The sequence below is a fragment of the Ambystoma mexicanum genome, chromosome 12, assembly GCF_040938575.1.
Source record: "Ambystoma mexicanum isolate Mex_15411 chromosome 12, UKY_AmexF1_1, whole genome shotgun sequence".
Classification (NCBI taxonomy): domain Eukaryota; kingdom Metazoa; phylum Chordata; class Amphibia; order Caudata; family Ambystomatidae; genus Ambystoma; species Ambystoma mexicanum.
In genome coordinates this window covers 599,675,592-599,697,569 of record NC_090936.1, presented here as the reverse complement: position 1 = coordinate 599,697,569, position 21,978 = coordinate 599,675,592, and the positions used below count along the sequence as shown (strand labels likewise).

General features: G+C 42.8%; 2 protein-coding genes across 4 annotated transcripts in view; one reads left to right on the top strand and one right to left on the bottom strand.

Moving 5' to 3' along the window:
- The window catches only part of FAM216B (family with sequence similarity 216 member B), a 515,713-nt gene that overhangs the window by 100,797 nt on the left and 392,938 nt on the right, over positions 1–21,978 (top strand). The window contains exon 2 of one of the 2 annotated variants that reach the window (XM_069628995.1): positions 10,015–10,080. The exons of the other annotated variant lie outside the window; for it this stretch is intronic. The gene's annotated coding sequence lies outside the window, so the exon portion shown is untranslated. The remainder of the gene's footprint in view (positions 1–10,014; positions 10,081–21,978) is intronic. 2 annotated transcript variants of the gene reach the window in all.
- LOC138513869 (L-asparaginase-like) overlaps positions 1–21,978 on the bottom strand; it is a 127,963-nt gene that overhangs the window by 67,499 nt on the left and 38,486 nt on the right. The window lies entirely within an intron of this gene.

Below are 21,978 nucleotides of genomic sequence, written 5' to 3'. Positions count from 1 at the left end.
GATGCCTAGTAAAAAAAATGCCAAGCCACATTAAGAAAATATAGCCAGACTGGTAGCCAGTAGACAATAGTAGGCCAGTCTAGCATGTATTAACATTTGTCATGTTTGTGTTATCATTGATGCCCAGTACTACATTCCATGCTGGAGTAAGAAAATATAGCCAGACTGGCTACACCAAATTAGGCTAGTCTAGCACATAATAATACTTACGATATTTACTTTATTATTTGTACCTGGTATAAAAATGCCATGACACCTTCAGAAAATGGTTATATGTGATATTATTTTTAAAAAACATTGTGGTGTAGCAATGTCATTGAAAAATCATCAATTTGCGATAGATGGGGAAATCAAATATTGGCCATAAGTGAAAACAACAAACAAATGTCATACAGTGATTAACCAGCAGTACAGCTGAAATCTGTGTGAAAATGTGCAAGTGTTTACACAAGCTAGATAAAAATCGCTCCACTTCTTCCTGAGGAAAGTCAGCACTAGGAAGGGATTTATGATCAAAGCCAGTTGGTTAATTTGCTGTGCAAGGAGTGTGTGCCAACAGATATGTGGAGCTTAGACACCTGGTACACTGGTGTGCTACACATGACTGCTTTGTAGATGTTGCATGCAGTCTTGAACAGTATCCTGGCTTGGAGTGGAAGCCAATGTAATTTGCATAGAATGGGGGTGATTCAGTCAAATGTCAGTGCTCTCATAATAAAATATGCTGCATCATTGTGCTGCAGCATGGTGAACTGGTTTTAGGGGAGCCAAGAGAACAGCTCAGAGTCCTGTCAGGACAGCATTTCCCCCACCGCTGTGTGAGACCACAAGAGCCTGCACTATGGTCCAGAAGTCCTGTGGTGGGATGAAGGGTTTGATTATTTGAAGGGTAGAAATTCTGAGCCAGGCTGTTTGGGCCTTCTTGGCTATGTGTTTTTTGAAGGACCAATTGCTGTCAATGGTGAAGCCTAAGGATTTTAGGTCTGAGTGTTGTGGATCAAATCCTTCTAGGTGCATATCATTGAGCCATTGTTGGACATGTTTTTTTAGTGGGTGAACCAATGAGGACGAATTCAGTCTTGGATGGGTTTAGTTTGAGGTAGGCAGTCGACATCCTGGACTGGATGATGGCTAGGTAATCGCAGAGATGAATGATGTCCGGTGTGCTATTTACTCTCATGCACAACTGAGTATCATCTGCATATTGGTGGATGGCTATATTGGGATCTTTGTGGATAGTGCCCAGAGGCTCCATGTAAAGATTAAAAAGGATTGGTGAGAGGATGGAGCCTTGGGGGACTATGCAGGAGATCTAGAGTTGGTTAGAACGCAACTAGGTCATCTGGACGGCCTGATGTCTGCCGGAGAGGTAGGTGGTAAGCCAATTCAGCATTATGTCAGCAAGGAAGGAGAGAATGATGTGGTGGTCGATGGTGTTGAATGCAGCCGAGAGGTCAAGGAGGACAAGGAGGCATGAGTCACCCTTATCCATGATTTGGAGAGCATCATCCACCACCTGGATGGTGGCTGTCTCGATGCTACACTTTGGATGGAACCCTGACTGATAGTTATTTAGGAGGTGGAGTTGTTCGATTCTGGTGAGTAGTTTTGTAGCAACTGCTCTGTCCAAGATTGTCCCAATAAACGGAGGTTCGTAATGGGCCTGTAGTTGGTCAGATTTTCTGGATCTAGGGTTGTTTTTTTTCCAAAAGTGTTCGTATGAGACCAGTCTTGAGGGTGTCCGGGAATGATCCTTCTGTGAGGGAGGCATTGATGATGCTGAGGAGTGCATTCAGCACCAGGCCCGACAATTGTTTATTGATGGCGGCTGGAATGATATCCTCAGAGTAAGAAGTAGGTTTGAGGGAGGCAATCATTTCTTTAACATTATTTATTGTTTTCATGGGAGAAGAAACAGAATGTAATACATACACTCACAGAAAGGAAGGATTGCCGTTGTTCTACTAACCCTTTCAGGGGTTACCCCCTGAACCCTAACCCTCAACTCCAAGTCCTCCTCCACCACCCCTTGGCCTTCAACAGATTGAAGAATGACATTATGTACCATAGAACAATATTTTGTATCACTGTTATTACATTCCTGCATTATTTGTTGTCTCTGTTTCTATGAACAATGTTTTAGGGAACTATTACATCACTGGCTACCTCAGAAAATATAGCCAGACTGGCTGCACCGAATTAGGCCAGTCTAGCACATAATGACACTTATTATGTTTGCTTTACAATTGACTCCCAGTAAACAATTAATGCCACATTAAGAAAATATAGCCCGACTAGCTGCACCAAAGGCCAGTCTAACATGTAGTAACTTTACCAAATAGCCTGGCTTGCTGCATGAAAGTAGGCCTGTCTAGCATGTTTTCACATTTATTAGGTTTGCTTTATCATCGATGCCCAGAAAGACACTGTGACACCTCTGGGTTTGGGCGTATAATCAAATGCAATAAATAAAAGAAAATTAAAAAAAATAAAGAACCACCATGCCCACGGTAAGAAAATATAGCCAGACTGGCTGCACCAAAGTTGAGTTTTCTAGGATAGCTCAGGGGCAATGTGTTTGTCTTATAAGCAAGACAATGCAGACCAACACAGGTTCAAATCCCAGTCCCGTGCTCAGAGACTAGTTTCTAGTATTGAGTGCATTATAAAAGATTAATTAATTTTAATTAATTAATAAAGCTTATCATGTTAGCTTTACCATTGCTGCCCAGTAAGAAATGTCATGTTATAAATATATCTAGAATGGCAACAAAAAAATAAGCCCTTCTATCATGTAATAACACTTATCATTATTGCTTTACCACTGAAGCCCAGTAAAGATGCCATGCCACAGAAAGAATATATCAGCAGACTGGCTACACCAAAGTAGGCCATGTTAGTCACATAAAAAAAGTATTATGTTGGTGTTTTTTTACTTTACTTTTTAATGTTTATTTTGGTAAAGCAAGGCCTACCATAACAACAAAACAAAATTAACAATCAACAGTTTTACAAATAAAAAAGAAAACAATTAAAATTACATCAGAAAATCCTTAAAAACAAAAACCACACAATTCAAAAACACGCAGATCTTAGCATAGATTCTCTCAAGGCCAAGGCATGCTTTAAAAACATGAAAACAGCCCACCCCATCTGAACATTCATAACAAATAGTACAATGCAGGCTCTTAGCAATGAAAACCACGACCCTGCAAAACAGGTTTCAGTATATGCTCTCTGATCACAGAGAAAGAGAACAAATAAAAGTGTGCCAGATCTTCTTTGGGCTCCCCACAGAGAACACATGACTGATCCACACCAGACCGTCAACACAGCTCTCAGATGTATACAATTAAAATGTGCTCTTGAAACTAGAAAGTGCTGGGAAGGATGGCAAGCCCAACTTAGGTATTTCTGAAGACCGGCATACTTGGTAATCAAATTGTACCTATTAGCTGGCTTCATAATCTCCAAAGACTCTCCCCCAACCAGAAAAGATTGGAGTACACTCACATTGCAGATTGTATGACTTTTGGGGAGAATAGAGTTGATGGAAGAAAATAAGGACCCCCCCTGCATCAACCAGTGAGTTTTTCACATAACTGAGCCAGGGGACTTTCAAACAGGGGTCTCTGAGCACCAAGTAACTGATTAGTTTTGGGGTCAAAGTAGCTTTGGTAGTCCCCCAAATTCTGAGCCAATGACAACCAGATCACCCAGAAACCAACAGCCCACGCCTATTACCCAAACGCCTATTACCCAACCTACGAAAGTCAGAGGAGAATTTCCACAAATTATCATGCAGGCCATTAATATAAAGGCAGAAGAGCAGAGGGGGCAGAGCACAGCCCTGACTTTCCACCAGGAAGTGTGGGGGTACATTGTCCACCAGCGCCACTTCTAACTTGGGTCACTGTAGAAAGGAGTAATCTCTCCAGGCATTTCATGGATCTGAGCACACTCCACAAGCTAACACGATTAACCTTATCAGATGCTGTGCTCAGATCCATGGAAGCCCAAAAGAATAGGCTCTTCCTTGATAAATATTGAGTGTGCCACCACCAGATAAAGATTCAGGACCTGTTCTGCTGTTCCCAGGCCCGATCTAAAGCCCAACTGGATAGGGGAAAAGATGTTTGCGCTCCCTGGCAAAAAATCTAATCTCCTTAAAATGGACTTCACAGAATCTTAAATACTGAATCGAAGAGGAAGATTGGTCTATAAGACATTGGGAGCCACCCCTGGTCCCTTTTTATATATTGGAAAGATCATCGCACAAGACCAGACCAGGAGGTGGGAAGATGGCCTCCAGCACAAACAACATTGAACCCCAGGGTCAAAATAGGGGCCCATAGGTTTGGCTCTTCCGAAAACAAATCTGCTGGAACATTGTATGGGCCAGGGACCTTGTTCTTACCGGTTCTTAGTAGCTAACAAAATGTCCTCTACTGTAAAAACAATACTTTCTTCCATGCTGTTGTGTGGTGACCCCAAACAGATATAAATAATTAGTATGTCATTAATAATAACTCAGAGACTGGGTCTAGCTCCTTCTCCTTTTATTACATGTTCCTAACTACCAACCGTATTTCCTTCCCCGCCCCTTCCCTCTGCCCCATTCCATTGTTTCATCGAGACCTCCTTGTATATTCTGCTCAGCCACATTCAATGTTCTACTCAGCCACAACAACCCCCCTTACTTATCATATGAGTTCATAATACACATCTATTCAACAAGTTCACATCTACATCTGTTCAATAAGACGTGGGGGCTTGCGGATAACCCTCTTGGGCCGACCAGTTGCAGATGTCTCCTGGATTTCCTCACTATGCAAACGGGGTGGGGAATATCCAGAACTTTATGGCGGCACAACACTCAGTTCTTCATCTTCCTCTACATCTTGCAATTCTTCATCTGGATCATCCTGAAACATCCTACGAAAGAATGAGGTGTTTCTAGTTATTTCACTGTCATCCTCTGCAGCCGTAATCATGGGTACTTTGACCACTGGACTATCAGAGGCTCTGGCTTGTATCGGGTATTCATCTTCCTTCGTTATCTCTGCTGAGCCAGTACGGTCTTACCCACTGGTGTCTGGTGTTCTTCTTCTCTTCTCTTGCGATCCGTCCATTCTTTAGCTCTCTTTCTTTTCTCATCCTCTCTTTCTCTAATCTCTTAATCTTCCACAGGAGTATAGTCCACAGGTTGTGGAAGCCGGGTTCTAGGCTTATATTGTATCATAAATTCGACAGGAGTGCGACCATTCGCCTCATGTGGTGTATTCCGATAACTTCTTAACATTTGCGAGATTGCTTGTGGCACGGACATAAGATCTGTATCAGCCTTCTGACCTGTTCGCTTTATTGTGGCCATGAATCGCTCAACCATGCCATTGGCTTGTGGCCACAAGGGTGTCATCTTTTTTGATGTCTGAAACCCAAATGTGCTGCAAACCTTTTGAACTTCTGTGCCTGGAAAGGCGGACCATTGTCAATTTTGACTGTGTTAGCAATACCCCACTTACTGAATAACTCATCTTTTACTGTCACCACATGGTGGAATGCCGTGGACACCACATGTTTGACTAAGGGAAACCGGGAGTATTCATCTATAGCTACCAACAAATGACCTACTTCTTCTAATGGCCCGTAGAAGTCTATTGCTACTCTCTGCCAGGGACCATCGGGCATTGGCACTATTTGAAGTGGCACAGGGGTTTAATTGATGCAGTCACTTGACAAGCCACCCAGTGTTGCAGGGCATCTTCCACTATTGTATCCATATGTGGAAACCACACTTGATTCCTCAGGATCTTGTTTGTGTTTTCAATTCCTCTATGTCCCTCGTGTGCTATAATAACAAGCGCTTCCTTCAGACCTTTTGGAGCCACCAATCGACTCCCCCAGAGCAATATCCCCTGATCTGTTGTGGCCAATTCACTTTGTATGCTTGGCAATCTCTGCAAATCCCTTCTATCCACCTTTCCATTTTCAAACCGTTCTGTGGCCAGGCATCTCCACCTGTTGGTCTTGGTAAATTGAATGGCTGCTTGGATGGTGGGATCAGCCTTACTCTTTTCTGCAAACAACTCTTTTGTGATGGCAGGGGGAAGAGCAATGAAGAACAAGTATGCTATGTATGCCTCCACCTCCAGTTGCATCACAACCTCAGGTCCTCCCCCCCAGGATGCCGAGAGAGATAGTCTACAGGATTAGCCTCCTTCCCCGGCTTATGAACTATGGTGTAATCATACTCTTGTAGGCGAATACCCCACCGCTCTATGCGAGGAGGCATTTTAACTTTGGGATTTCCAAAGAGGGACAGAAGTGCTTGGTGGTCTGTGATGAGGACAAATGTTCTTCCGATGACAAAGTGGTGAAACTTCTCACACGCCCAGACTGCAGCGAGGCTCTCCCGTTCAGCCTGCAAATACGCCTGCTCAATGGTATTCAAAGCTCTGCTGGCATATGCCATGATGTGTCTGCCAGACCTCCCTTAAGGATCTGTCTGAGCCAGGATGGCACCCAGGCCAACCGGACTGGCATCCGCTGTAACCTCAGTATCCCAATCAGTTAAAGTATGCAAGTTGGCGATCGCTGGTTAGTTCACTCTTGATTGCATCAAATGCTGCTTGACAGGTTCCATTCCATGTAAATACAGAGTCTTTCCTAAGTAGATGTCTGGGCAGATCGGTCAGCATTGTGTAATTCGGGAGATAACGGGCGCAATAACCTGCCAACCCTAAGAAAGACTGTAGTTCTGTCACATCTTGTGGGGCCTTTAGATCCATAATGGCATTGACTTTATCTGTATCTTCTCTGATCCCTTTGTCAGACAATATGTGTCCAAAGAAACGTAGAGTGTGCTTATTGATGGTAAACTTTGGACCATTTAGAGTGAGACCATTGTCCTCTAGGATAGTACAGACCTGTCTCAGTGCCTCATCATGTTGATCTTGAGTAATGCCAAATATGAGAATATCATCACTATAATTGAAGGCGTTCATGACAGGCGCAATGAGTTGTCTTATTGTTTCTTGAACTATTTCAGCTGCTGAATATATGCCAAAGTTAAGACGTTTGTACTGAAAAAGACTGTCATGCGTAGTGAATGTAGTGATGGGCCTGGATGTAGGATCAATTACAAGATGACGGTATCAGTGATTCAAATCCAGTTTTGAGAATCGGGTAGCTTGGTTAAGTCTAATTATCATGTCCTCAATGTTAGGCCCATGATGTCTTTCCCTTTGGATCGCAGTGTTAGGAATTTGCATATCTACACAGAGATGACGGCACCCATCCGACTTAGGTACCACCACCACAGGAGATACCCATGGAGTGGGACCATCATCTCGTTCAATGATATCATTTTCAAGTAATTGTTGTAACTCATGGGATACTCTTGCCTGGAGATGAAATCCAATTTGTCGAGGATGTAGTGGAAGAGGGCGAACAGTGGGGTCAATGTGTAGATGTATGACATTGGCCCTCATTAGGACCCTGGCGCTAAGGGGTTTGCGCCAGCGTTAGCTGCGCCGACCCCTTACCGCCAACTACGAGTTCCCATAGCGCCATGGTCATTTTTCCGCCCGCTTTTTGCGGGCGTAAAAATCCATGGCGCTATGGGACCTCGGTGTTAATTACGCCACCGTAGTGTACGGTGGCGTAATTAACACCTTCCCCACTCCCATTGAGCCCTATGGGGCCGAAATGGTAATGGGGAAGGGTAAATGGGTCAATGGGGACTTACCGCCCCGCCGACCTCGGAATGGGGCGGTAAGTCCGCCATCCGCCATGGCGTAAAGGGACTTTGCGCCATGGCGGAAAAGTCCGCCGATGGCGGAAAAAATCCGCCAGGGTCGTAATGAGGGCCATTGTCTTTTAGCATGCCGACACCTTGAAACAGCTTTGGAAAGGTATCCTTTAGTCCATCAATATCTAGTTCCCTCTTTGACAGAGCTTGCAAATCATGACTTTGTGGAGGAAACCTTTGTATTATTTCAGATCGGTCATAGTGAATATCAATGAGTTGTAACTTCGTAGCAGTCTTGCAGCTGAGGAGGCACCTTCCTGCCGCTGGGCTTGTTATGGCATGCATCCTGACAGAAACACACTGTCCTCTGTGAACTAGGTTGCACCAAAATTGTCCTTTGGATATTAGGGGCTGGACTGCACCCCACTGGAAGGTCTGGGTTTGTGACGGTTGCAAAGGGTATGTGCTCGCTAGGGCCTCATAGGTCTTCTCATTCATCACTTTTACAGTGGCTCCCGTGTCAATAAGAAATGGTGGATGCTGTCCACCTATATGCACTGTTACCTTCGGAGCAACACTATCATCAGAAGTATCATAAATGAGTTTGACATATTCCTTACTATACCTATCATACTCATGATATTGATCCGCATTTAAGTGTTCTTCCTCAATTGGTGGATTTTCATAAGGATCTCTCGAGGATGTCTCTCTTCCTTGTCCCTGACTTTCCCCTTGATATGACTGTAGACTCTGATCATGTTCTTGAATTTCACGTTCAGTCGTCCCCATTTGCATGTTTTCCATTGGCCTGATAAATCCTGGCTGTGCTTGATATATTGTTGCAGCCCTATTAAAGTTAGGCCGTATGCTGTCCTCTCTTGGTACGACCTTGTGCTGGAGGTTCTTGGCATATCATATCTCCTGTTCGGCAATGTCTGTATATTATGCGTGTATGCTGATAGCAACAGGGCTCTCCCTCTACAAATGATCTGGAAATTATTTTCTTGGCCACACCGCATGCACATCTGACCAAGGGCTCGACATTGGCCTTTATGTGGAAATTCAAATCTGCATCAATAACATTGTCTTTCTGGCGGATTTCTGCTACTGTTATTCCACGTCTCTTGATGGGGTGACATGCCTGAGTATCGTGATTGTCCTTGCACATTTGGTCCCAAAGCTGCTATGGTATCCAGTTTCTTTGGGTTTTCTATATTAGCTGCCTGTGTATCGACTCTCCCAAATACTCTTGCCAGTTCTAAGACATCCTTTAGAGGAGAGTCTGCTTTAGAAGATGTTTCCGAAATTGTGATGATATGCATCCTTCAATAACTCTCAATTTAATTGCTTCATCGTAGTCGAATCTTGCAAACTTGCAATATGTTGCTTGCCTTTGTAGTCGTAGAACAAATTGTGCAATGGTTTCATGTGGTGCCTGCAGGCACAAATATGTAGTGTTCATAGTCCGTATTGGGAGGGACTACTAATCGTCCACTAATGGCAGTAACTAAAAGTTGATATGTTGTTCTTTCTTGAGTCAGTAGGGCCTTAATGACACTTTTCACCTCTTTCCCTACTAAATGTATGAATATGTCCAGCTTGTTCGGGGCATCTTGATTTCCTACTGCCCTCAGAAATTCCTCAAACTCATCTACCCATTCTTGCCAACGCTGCCCTTGATCATCCTGTGGCTCAAGGCTGAATGGGTTAGGATGGCGTAGATAGCTAATTGGGTTTGTAGGTATCGCAAGCGTATTTTGGGTTGGTGTTGCATCCACACTTGCGTTACCACAAGACATGGCTGCTTGCCTCTCTATAATTTGAGGCCAGTCCCTTTTCGTGCTTCTTGGATAAGCGTATACTCTGCTACTGTGGAAACGTGGTTCATAAATGTTAACAGTTGCCCTCGGGTGTTGTTTCAGAGATGCAGGGCACTCCTGTTGAGTTTGTGGGTGTTTTTTATTAATTTATCAGTCTGTGTGTAGCCTTTATTAACCATGCACGTTGTTGTTGCACTTTTGTTATTATTGTCTTTCTTTGATTGTAATATTTGCTTGAAAAGACTGCTGGGCTTGTGCAGTCTTTGATTGCTTGAGTTATCTTTATTGAATCCGCATCGTGATAGTACACCAGGACTCGTCTACTTTATAAATTCAGTGTTACAACAGCAGAAATGTCTCTTTCGTGCTGCGTTGTCATGACAACGTTTGTGATGCCACTAACTGAAACAAATATGGGCGCACTTTTTTTTATGTTCTTAGGTCCCTTCATCTAAAGCGCTGCATCTGACCTTAATACTGGCTTGGAATCTTGGTCTTCATGCGCGGGTGAGTAGCATGGCTTTTAAACATTTTCAAAGATGCCAATTAATGAATGCCTGCGCAGCAGCGTATTATTAATGTTCGTGACCATAAAAGTTGCGGTATAATGTTGTGACAGTAAAAAAAAACACAGCGCAGTGTACCTTTCGTTCTTTGGGGCTTGAGTACTTTTGTGGGGTTGGCTGAGCAGCACATTTTACCGTCTTCACAGTTGCTGCTTCTCTCCTTACTCTGCGGCGTCTGCAGCCTTTCTTGCGTTACCTCTGTTCTGCTGTAATTGTCCGCCAATGGCTCGTTCCTTCAGACAGCTCCTCAGTCGTCAGCCTCTTCTGGCAGCTCCTTTTCTCTTCACGTTGCTTGTGTCCTTTCTTAAATCTTGATCACAACCTCCTCCTCAGGTCGCTCACTCCACCCTCCAGTATCATTTTTCTTCACCGACGCTGGTGTCAGCCACCTGTACAGGCTGTGCTTTTCTTAGCCCCTCTGCAGGCTTCCATCATTCCTCTGGCCTCATCGCTCGGAACACTTCCCTTTTCCTTTCTCTTTTATTCAACAAGGAGCGTGGGTCATCTCCTCGTCCCCAATTGTTGTGTGGTGACCCCAAACAGATATATATATAATTAGTATGTCATTAGTAATAACTCCTAGACTCGGTCTAGCTACTTCTCCTTTTATTACATGTTCCTAACTACCAACCGTATTTCCTTCCTCGCCCCTTCCCTCCGGCCCATTGCATTCTTTCCTCAAGGCTTCCTTCTATATTCTGCTCAGCCACATCTGTGTTCTACTTGGCCACAACACATTCAAAGTGACGACTGTTTAAAGTCAGAGCCCATTGGACTATCGCTGGCAAATACCCACAGAACCATTGCTAAATAGTGAAGAGAAGTGGGATAGCCATTGCTGTTCCCAAACCATCACAGGGAGACCAACAGACTTGAATTTATAAAAAAGGCCCTTTGTTAACAATGTCCTCAAAATGTTTAACATTGTTGGTAACAGAGGATTTCATCTATTCCTTCTTGATCTCCACTTCAATTTCATATTTTCTACTGGCAATGGCTTTCTTATAAGTAGCACAAGCCCTTGTTATGTTCAACTTTGTAAACAAAGGTTTCTTCAGGATTCTTAGGAAGGAAGACGTTGATTTTGCACACTATGGGCCTCATTACGACCCAGGCGGACTTCGCGGTGCTAAATGCACCGCGAAGCATGGCGGAAAGCCGCCGATAGCGCCATGGGGGTTGGCGGATTTACCGCCCCATTCCGACCTCGGCGGAGCGGTAAATCCCCAATCCCCATTCTGCCCTTCCCCATTCCCATTTTTGCCCCATAGGGTATAATGGGAGTGGGGAAGGAGTTAATTACGCCACCGTAAAATACGGTGGCGTAATTAACAACGAGGTCCCGTAGCGCCATGGTTTTCTCCGGCTGGTAAAACCAGGCGGAGAAAACCTCCATGGCGCTACGGGAACTCGTAGTATGGCGGAGAGGTACGCCATGCACTACGCTGGCGTAATACCCTCTCCGCCAGGGTCCTAATGAGGCCCCATGTGTTTAGTATTTCCATTGATGCCTAGCAAAAAATGTCGGGCCACATTAAAAAAATATAGCCAGACTGGCTGCACAAAGTAGGCCAATCTAGAGCTTACCAACACTTATAATGGTTGCTTTACCACAGATGCCCAGAAAAAATGCCGCTGCTAGATAATATAACCATAACCAGCAGCAAAGTAGGCCAATATAGTCACATAATAACACTTGTAATGCTTACTTTACACTTGATGCCTAGTAAAAAATACCATGCCACTTATATTAAGAAAAATATAGCCAGGCTGACTACAACAAAGTGACCAGTCTATTTGTAATAACATTAATCATGCTTGTTTTACCACTAAAAAACACTGTAAAAAACAAATTGATGTCAAATTAATAAAATGTATCCAGACTGGCTGAACGAAAGTAGGCTGCTATTGTATGTCCTAACACTTATCATGTTTGCTTTACCTTTATGGCCATTAAAAATGCCATGCCACATTGAGAAAATATAGCCGGACGTATTGACAAATGAATACCTCCAAATCAGTGGACCGCAGCCCGGCACAAACGCAAGCACATGCACATCATACAGCATTCACACTCACACCCAAACAACATTCACTCGCTCATTCACATGCACCACCACCCATACATCTTCTCATTCATACATGCTCTTACCTTCACAAACCCATGCATACCCATATACATTAGAACTTTTTCTTTTTGCTTACCGTCAGCCGCCGTCTGGACATCTTCTAATCGATCCTCATACTGCCTGCTATGGATGCTCTTCAGTTCCTGCACAGCATGAAACAGGAAGCAGTGATAGCATCCTGGTTCCTTCACGTGTGCAGAGAAGCTGGAGCACTACGCAATGAAAGGCCCAGGCTGTCTAAGTATGCATGGAGATGGAAGAGCACCATCTACAAACATTCAGACTGGCGGTCGCCCCAACCAGCACTCCCAATGGGCCATGCAAGGCTGGGGAAATAAACCGCCTCAGCCCCTGCATGGCCCATTGGACATGCATGCTGCACAACAGAAACTGTTGTTAAGGCCAGCACAGGAGCATTCCCTCAGCTACTTGTTACAGCTGAGGGAATGCTGAGTGGTTTCACTGGGCTGGCTTGGCCGGTCCAGAATGGGGGTCCACCACTGGCCCTTTTTCCTCCTTAAATATATGTAATGTTTTGATTCAGTAGAGCGTTGAGAGGATGCGCCAGGCAATCTATAAAGCGTTGCCTTTATTTGAGGGTGTTTGGGAAAAGGTTACCTATTTCCGGTGCAAGACTGTTCTTCCAGATGCGCTGTGAAGGATGATGAGGATGATGGAACTAGGGCTGATCGTAGGGATGAAGGCGGAGTGGGAAATGGCACAGAGGCGAGGTTATCGGGGCCCACTTTGTGCTGAAGAGTGGAGAGGAAGGGAGGATGAGGGAAAAAGCTCAAGGGATGGTAATGTATTCATGGGGCATTGACTAGGGATGAGGGGGCGACAGATGGGTGACTGTTGCCTGAGAAGGATATGGTGTCTAAAACTGCCCATATGAACACAAAGCATGGATGCAGGAGCACAAAGGGAGTAAGGGTGTACAGTGGAGGAAGGAGTAATGGAGGCAGAGCCTCCCAAGAGGGTACACAGGAAAAAAGAAAGAAACCAGCATGGGTGGGGGCAAGTGCTAAATGGGAGAATCCGGTTTGGAGAAAAGGCCCAGAGTAGAGATGAAGAAGAGTTGGGATCAGCGGGCAGAATAATCAGTAAGTGGGCATTCAGAGGAAACCAACATAGATCCAAATATTTGTGCTAAGTACTTCATCTCCAGGCACGTCTTGAGTTTGATAAGACTAGAATATTTACTTACTTGAATCAAGTCGCAGTCCTTGCAATACCATTAAAAATTCAAGATTTTGTTCAAATTACCTTCTACAATTTTTAGGGAATAACTTTCTGCAAGCGGCATCTGAAATAGTATTGCTTTTTGCTGCCTGTATTAGGAGCATACTATCCCTATTACAATCCATTACTAAGAATGTTTGGATCTACATCGGTTCCCTGAATTTCCACTCACCTGTGGTTCCACCCACCAATCCCCTTCTGCTGAAGCCCACCAGAATTGCAATTAAATCCACATGTATTTTTACATTTTATTCGTGCTGTGCGAGGTCTTTTACCCAAACTGACATATTCTTGATCTCTTCTAAATTAGTGGTTAGACATAGAAATGAAATGTGCCCCCACACTAGATTGGACCACGCTCCAAAAATCTGGCTTAACTAAGGATGCAATACAAATATCCCAGTTGATGGTCTATAGATAATGCAGAGTTTCAAGACCCTCATTTTGATCTTGCTGGAAAGAAAGTCCTTAGTGATTCTAAAATATTTACAATGACACTTCATGAAACAACTATATAATGGGATTTGCTGAGGGCCAATATAGGAGGAGATACCATGCTCTTGTTGATGCACCAATGCAGGAATTTAGATTGATAGAGGATGTTCAGATGGACTTCAAATACTAGACACTGGGCATAACCACCATCTTGCTCATGATAGAAGTGACTGAGAGTACTTGTTCCAACCTCACCTTGATAGGCCCCATTTAAGCAATTATTTTCTGATCATTTTCCTACTTAACACTTTTTCAAACTTATATTTTTAAAGTCTTACTATACAACTCAAACTGATGCTACCCTGACCTGGCCAGAAGATGAACAGAGGTTTATATGGGAAGGTGTATTACCCTGCAGAACACTATAATGCTAGTAAAAATGGACATTATAACATCAGAAGCTGTTCCTCAAGTGGTGTTCAATGCAGGCACTGAAAAAGAAAAACATTTTATTGGGTCTTCTGTGGCCTCCTTTCAGAAGTTATAGCTTCCTTTAGATTTTTGAGGCAATTTGTTTCAGTACCCAAATGTATAATTAAAGGGACACTATCCCCCTTTTAACGTATATGATGTGAAACGCACCAGGGATTCAAACTTTCTCACAGAAAATCTTCTGTACTTATTTCGAGCATTTTCTATCATAGATTGGAAAAAACATATATCTAAAGTGATTTAGTAATGTTTTAAATAGGTTAATAAAGTTAATTGCGATTATTTTTCAATGCAGGTGATTTCTTAAATTATACCAAGGAGAACTTTGTGGAACAGAGCAAATAATATAAGCAGTTTATTGGGCTTTTGAGGGAGCATTAACATTGAGAAGATTCAAAGATTATCTTGTGGAATGAGCAGGTATACTTCTGTGCTATGACAGATTTCTGACACTTGGGGTTTATAAGTATACACAAGTATATGATGGTGTTGCAATCACATTTCCAAACTCCTCAAAGAGTCTGAGGTAGGTTTTCAGCCTTGGGAGAAGCATCGTTTTTCCAGCCATGGAAAAATGTATTTAATTAAAATGATGTAGTCATCCTTGTTTTTGTTTCTTTTCAGAACCTACTGATTTATCTTCCCCAAAGAAGATTATTTTCTGCAAATCCTCTCTGTTTTCCTTTGTGCAAATTAAGCTTGTTAAATTGTTTGAAAAAATGTTTCATGAACAAATCTAAAGGATGGGTTGGCTCTACCAAGCAACAATTGTATTTGTTGGTCCTAAACATGAGAATGACACATGTATACATTACTTTTTTATTCTTTTAATAACTGCATTTGTCACTAGTTCTGATCTTTATACTTTTAGCTGATAGAAAAGGGTTTATTTTCAAGTCAGTGATTATATGAAACATTAAAATGAAATACTGTGGGTTTCTTAATACTATTACTATATTATGGACGGATTTTCATGGGTTTTGACTATATCCCAATTTTGGGTCTTGGGTTTTGTAGGGGGGTCAGAAATGAGAGGTGGACAGAAAGTGGTAGTAATTCCAACAACAGACATCTTTATTGAAACAAAAGGATTGGATAAATGCCTTCTGCCCCTATTCTAAGGAGAGTTTCGCTACCTAGGAAGCTAAAACTAAAGACAAGTCTGTGTCTCATTGTCAAAATTATATACACTGTCCTTGTGTCCAAACATGACCCTCACACTAAAGATGATGAAGTAAAAGTGTAAGGAAAGTGTCTCTGATATAAGTTTGGCAAAAAATGTAAAAAAACAAATAGGCAAATGCAACATAATAATTCTTGGATCGAGAGAGAGAATTCCCTTCCCCTGGATGTTTCAGGTAGGATGGCAAAAGTGTCTCTTGAAAATAATTATTCCTTGAAGATGGCAACAAATGTCACTTACAAATATTCACTTCTCGAGGATGGCAATAGTGTTTCTTTCAAATAATCACTTCTCAAGGATGGCAAAAGTGTTTCTTTCAAACAATCACTTTCCAAGGATGGCAACATTTTCTCCTTTAAATAACCACTTTGCAAGGATGGCAAAATGGTCTCTTTCAAGCCGTTCCTCCCTAAGGATAGTGAGGGTAGTTCTTTAAGGATGGTGAAAGTATCAATGTCTCTTTCAAAACAATAACTTCTTATGAAGATCCTCCTGGTATAATCCCATGCCAGGAAGCTTTTCACAATGTCAACGTAGTTATTTCATTTTAAATTGCCTGGTGCTTGGCCCCTCAGTACTTCTTTTATTCTCTGCTTTTTACAGATCCCCTACTATACTCTCCTGCCAGGTATCTGTCCACAATGTCAGCAGTCTCTGTATATTTTAAATGGATTTCCCAGTATAGTTCCCTGCCAGAATCCCTCTCTGGGTCTTCAGAACCCCTGGTATACTTTCCTGCCAGGTATCTTCTCCCCAAATGCTTACTCCCTGATGTACTTCTTCCACCAGGGCTTCCTTTTACATTTTCTCAATGTCTTTCAGTATAGTACAATTGCATTCCTGCACTGTCTACCCTCTCTTCGATCAAGGTACTACTTGTCCCAACTTTCCCCATAATGTCATCTCATATGTGGAGACTTGTTCAAGTTCACCTTTTTAAATTCTTCAATGGTATTCATTTGCTTTTCGTAACACGTGCTCCAACTTTCCCCATATTGATATTTCCTATATGGAGACTTGTCCAAGTTTTGTCTTTTAATTCCTTCATTAACATTCATTGGCTTGGTGCAATACCTGCTCCAAACTTCCCCATATTGACATCTCATACATGAGGATTTGTGTACATTTTGTCTTTGTTTTCTACTTGGCCTGTATTGAAATAAAGTTCTTAAAGGTTCCCACGCCTGTTGGTATGCCCCAGGGCCTCCAACAGCTTTGGGCAGACTCACCGGTGTCTGCCAATTCCTCAGACCTGTGGCATGTGTTTGAGGCAAATCTTTCACCTCTGGATGGCACTCATCGATATGCAAACCCTCTCTCAGCTCCTCTGCTGTCTCTGGGTGCCTCTGCCGGTAAGCCTGTTGCTTTGGATTTGATCGCACCACTGGCAGATCTGCTGTTGTTGCTGGTGGCCCAGCGGTTCTCTCCAGGTGCCTGCAGTATCTTCTGTGGCCTCACGCCATACCGGTAAGCACTGCTTGCAAGCAGCAGTCTGAGAACACATGTTCTCATCAGCACGTTCCGCTCCCATGTTTCTGCCTTCTCCCCTGGCTCTGGTTCCTTCTGTTCGGCTTCTCTCTACGTTAGATCTGCCGACACCATTTCTAAATGTCTTGAGAAGTGGGATTTCATTATAACCACTAGTTTACAGGTTTAGCTTAGTGGTTTTGTTGATCCATATTAACTCCTTCTTCCTCTTTCTTGTCTCAGTGTTTGAGGCTCTATGGGAGTTGGAGTCCATAGGATTGACAGAACTTCGAAGATGATTTTTGTTTAGCACAAAAACATCAGAGACAGGATATGTTATGTGTATGTTATGTACATATGAGATGTGAATGGTATCCTGCCTAGAATGATTGGCAAGAAGGGGTTTTAGGGTTTTACAACTGGAAGGATTTGTATAATGAGAGCATGCCAGGAATTTAGGAATTATAGGGTCTTCTTCACATGGAAGTGAAGAATACTTCGTCCCTCTTGATGGGGTCACCACATCTCCCCAATAGCCATCTCCTCCTACGTGATCCGCCCTCATAATATCAGCCCCAGGGTTAGGATCAGGTAGCGGCTGCCATCCCCTGGTCACATGGGAGGATATCTCAGGCTGGGGATCAGTGATGAGTCCACACAATTCATCACATACCGTTCCCCTAAAGATCTGGCCTCCCCCTCTAGGGTCATTGGTTTGATGAGAACCAATAGCCACCCCCATACAAGGAAGAAGTTTCTTAGTTTGAATTTTCCAAACCCAAACAGGGCCAGTTGATGGAAGTCTTTATTTTTCCGATGAAAGATTTGGAGAATTTGAGGAAAGGTTTTCTTGTAGTCAGTTTGGGTTTGTTTAGATTTTTTCGTAAGGACCCTATATTTGGGTATTTTAAGTCCTATTTGGGCCACTTGGGATATCCATTGGTCAAAAAGTGGGAACTTCGCTCCCCAAAAACAATTGGGCTGGTAAGTTAGAAATAACAGCCACTAATACATGTTTTTCTTTACCCAGAATTGTAACAGGGATTTGAGTCTGTGGATGTCTCTCTGTATGACCATGAATCTACCCTATGGGCCTCATTACGAGGCCGGCGGTAACCGAGGCCGTAAAACCACCTGGTTACCGCCGGACTCGTATTACCATTCCGCCTCCGTGATTCCCGGAATTACCGGGGCATTACAACCCCGGTTTTCCGGGAATCACGGAGGCGGAATGGTGTTAATCCCCATTCCCATCGAGTCCTATTGGACTCGATGGGAATGGGGATCATGGAAACACTGGCAGCATCTCGTAATGCTGCCGGTGTTTCCTCGTCCGCCTGCAGGCAGGCAGTGTTAAACCCGCCAGGTCAGACCTGGTGGGAACATCACCTCCCGCCTGCAGGAGTTGTGATCAGGTGGTCCGGAAACAACGGTGGCGGCGGTTTTACCGCCACCGTTATTTCCGGACCGCCTGATTTGTAATGAGGCCCTATGTCTTTTTGTCCAATAGATTTCCAACCTTGGGGAAGTAAATCTGCTCTCATAGCACACCCCTTACTTCCTGTATCTAATTGGGCCTAAATGGTTTTTCCTTGTAAAACAACTGGGATTTTATAAAGATTTGTATCCCCAGTACAGAGTATAGTATTGGATGTCCCTCAAAGCACTGTTTCCCTAGAATGAAAAGATCCAGTGTTTCCACAGGGCATCCAGTTTCTGTTATCGCTCTGCTGATACATTAGAGATTTGTGGCCACTGAGATGGACAACGGTGTGTAAGGTGTCTTAAACACCCACAAACACAGCATCCTAATACAGTACATTAATATTCTTCCCAAGATGGATCTGATTCCTCCTCAGAATATGAGACAACAGTTCTTTTGTTTGGAGTTTTTCTTTGAGAAATTCCTCTCAAGGAGGTTTACCCATTGGAAGATATAACTCCCTTCTCCAAAGGTTTTTCTTCAGTTGATCTACATTCTGTTTCTTTTATCAAAGGGTGGACATTTATTTCTAGAGTGTTACTTTCTAAATAGACCCAATGCTTTTCTTTGCTGGAAAGTTCCCATGAAATCTCGTACACCAGGTTTCCCACTATTTTACCCCTATTGATTTTTATAGGGATTTTAGAAAGATTTAGAAAAAGAAACCTCAATTCTTCTCCACAATAAAGAAGGGGTAACATGTTTAACCTTCCTTCTTTACAGGGGATAACACAGAGGGGCATACCAATTGGGAAAATCTATCTGTAATTGCAAAGAGACTGTAATTTTATCTTTTCCATGTATCCAGTGGTTTTGCGGAACGAAAAGGTGATAAATGGTACCTTCTATAGTTTTTTCGAGCTGGTAAAATGGCTTGGCTAGACAACAAGTTGAAGAAAACTCCTACATTAAAGTGTACAGGAATAAAGGTTTCATAGTGTTTAAAAGATTCCAGTCTACTGGCATAAAAAATAACCTGTTTGGGTGTTTCTCCAGATAGAGATGTTAAAGGAAAGGAGCCTGTCTCTGTTTCTTGGATGTAAGACCCATTAGTAGGAGGAGTATGGCTATTCACGTCTTTGCCAGATGTAACATATGTGGTGCTAGTATCTATTATACTTGCGTGGCATCGCCAGTTTGTGTCAAGTGAATGCAATCCAACTCTTGAAACCATATATGAAGGGTTCGAAATGAGAGGCAGACACAAAGTGGTACTGTTATCAAAAACAGACATCTTTATTGAAATAAAAGGGTTGGATAAAGTTCTCTCTGTCCCCTTCCAAGGAAACTAAAACTACAGATCAGTCTGTGGGCCTCATTACACGGATGGTGGTAAGGGTTTACCGGTACCGGTAAATCCTTGCCGCCTTACTATGAGGTCCCTTTGCGGGTTGGGGAATTTAACGCCTGCTTTTTGCAGACGTTAAAAACCAACACGCAAAGGGACCAGGAAGCTAATTACGGTACCGCAATTTGCGGTACCATAATTAGCGCCTTCCCCATTCCCATAGAGCCCTATGGAGCAAAAATGGGAATGGGGAAGGGCAATGGGGGAATGGGGAATTACCGCCCGGCCAACCTTGGAATAGGGCGGTAATTCCCCTTTCCACCAAGGCGGTGCCGGTATTTTACCGGCATGAACCATGGCGCTAATAGCACCATGGTTCACCACCATCCGTATAATGAGGCCCTGTGTCTTGCCATCAAAATTATGTACACTGTCCTTGTATCCAAAACATTAATCCGATCCTCACACTAAAGATGAACAACTAAAAGTGTAAGGAAAGTGTCTCTGCTGAAGGTTTGGTCGTAATATAAATAGATACATCCAGCAAAATAATCCTTGGACCCAGAGGGAGAATTCCCTTCCCCTTGATGTCTCAGGTAGGATGGCAAAAGTGCCTCGTGAAAATAATGATTCCTTGAAGATGGCTACAAATGTTTCTCTCAAACAACCACTTCCCAAGGATGGCAAAATGATCTCTTTCAAGCATTTATTTCCTAAGGATAGTGAGGACAGCTCTTCAAGGATGGTAAAAGTATCAATGTCTCTATTAAAACAATAATTTCTTATGAAGATCCTCCTGGTATACTCCCCTGCCAGGAAGATTTTCACAATATGAACTTAGTTATTGGTACAGTTGTATGCCTTCACTGTCTTGGTATACTCTCTAGGCTTGAGGTGCTACTTGTCCCAACATTCCCCACATTGACATCTCATATGCGGAGACTTGTTCAAGTTCACCCTTTCAACTTCTTCAATGGTATTGATTTGCTTTTGGTAACACTTGCTCCAACTTTCCCCATATTGATATTTCATATATGGAAACTTGTACAAGTTGTGTCTTTTAATTCCTTCATTTACATGTATTGGCTTGTGGCAAAACCTGCTCCAATATTCCCCATATTGACAGCTCATACATGAGGATTTGTGCAAATTCTGCCTTTGTTTTTTACTTGGTCGGTATTGAAATAAAGTTCTTAACGGCTTCTACGCCTGTTGGTATTGTGAGGGGTTAGTAATGCAAGGCAGACTGCTTGTAGCTTTCTTAGTATTTGACATTTTACGGTACACAAACATTGCAAAGAAAACCTAACTAAGCCTACTCTACCAGGGGATTCCCTACCTGCTCTAGAACATAAAGGAAAATCTCTGAGCATACACAAAACTGGCCCTCACAAAAAACAACTAAACAATCAAAACAAAGCATAAACAACATAAATGAAAGATTACCAAATAACCAGTATCTTGGATGACCTCTACTTGTCCTGGGTAGATCACGTTCCCCAGGAATGTCCAAAGTCAATTTATTACAAGAAAATAAAGTCTTAAATCAGTTCTTGAAAAGTTTCAAAGTAACAAAAGTTCTATCAAACAAAAATCCACTAGTAACAGTTCCTTCTTCGTTTGTTGAAAAGTTTGCTTCCCAAGTTCCACAATGAAAACAGCACCAATCCTTCAAGGAGAGAATGGATAAAGTTTAAACAAAAATACCACTTCTGCTTTAACAATACTTCTTCCTCTGTACCCTCTTCAGCGTCTTTAATATAACCTGTCAGAATGCTTCTTTTAAGGGGGTTGGTTTCTCCTTGGCAACTCCCTTCTGCCAATGACACTGTGAAAGAAGGCTCATTTGCCTCACAGTCTACTACTACTTCAACTACATTCAAATAGAAATGTTCTGACAAAATTATAGACAACCACAGTTCTACTGCTTCTGCTGCAACTTGATATGTTGAGAAATATATTAGGCAACTTAGAAAAGACTCTCCAACCTCTACAGGTAGGCAGGGCACTCTTCTGTACTCTGTCATAAAAAGGGCAGCCGCTTCACCTCTTCTATCTGTTTTACAGCTACCACAAAATCTGTCTTAGCTTCTAGACAGCTTCTCTCTCTCAGCTTCAAA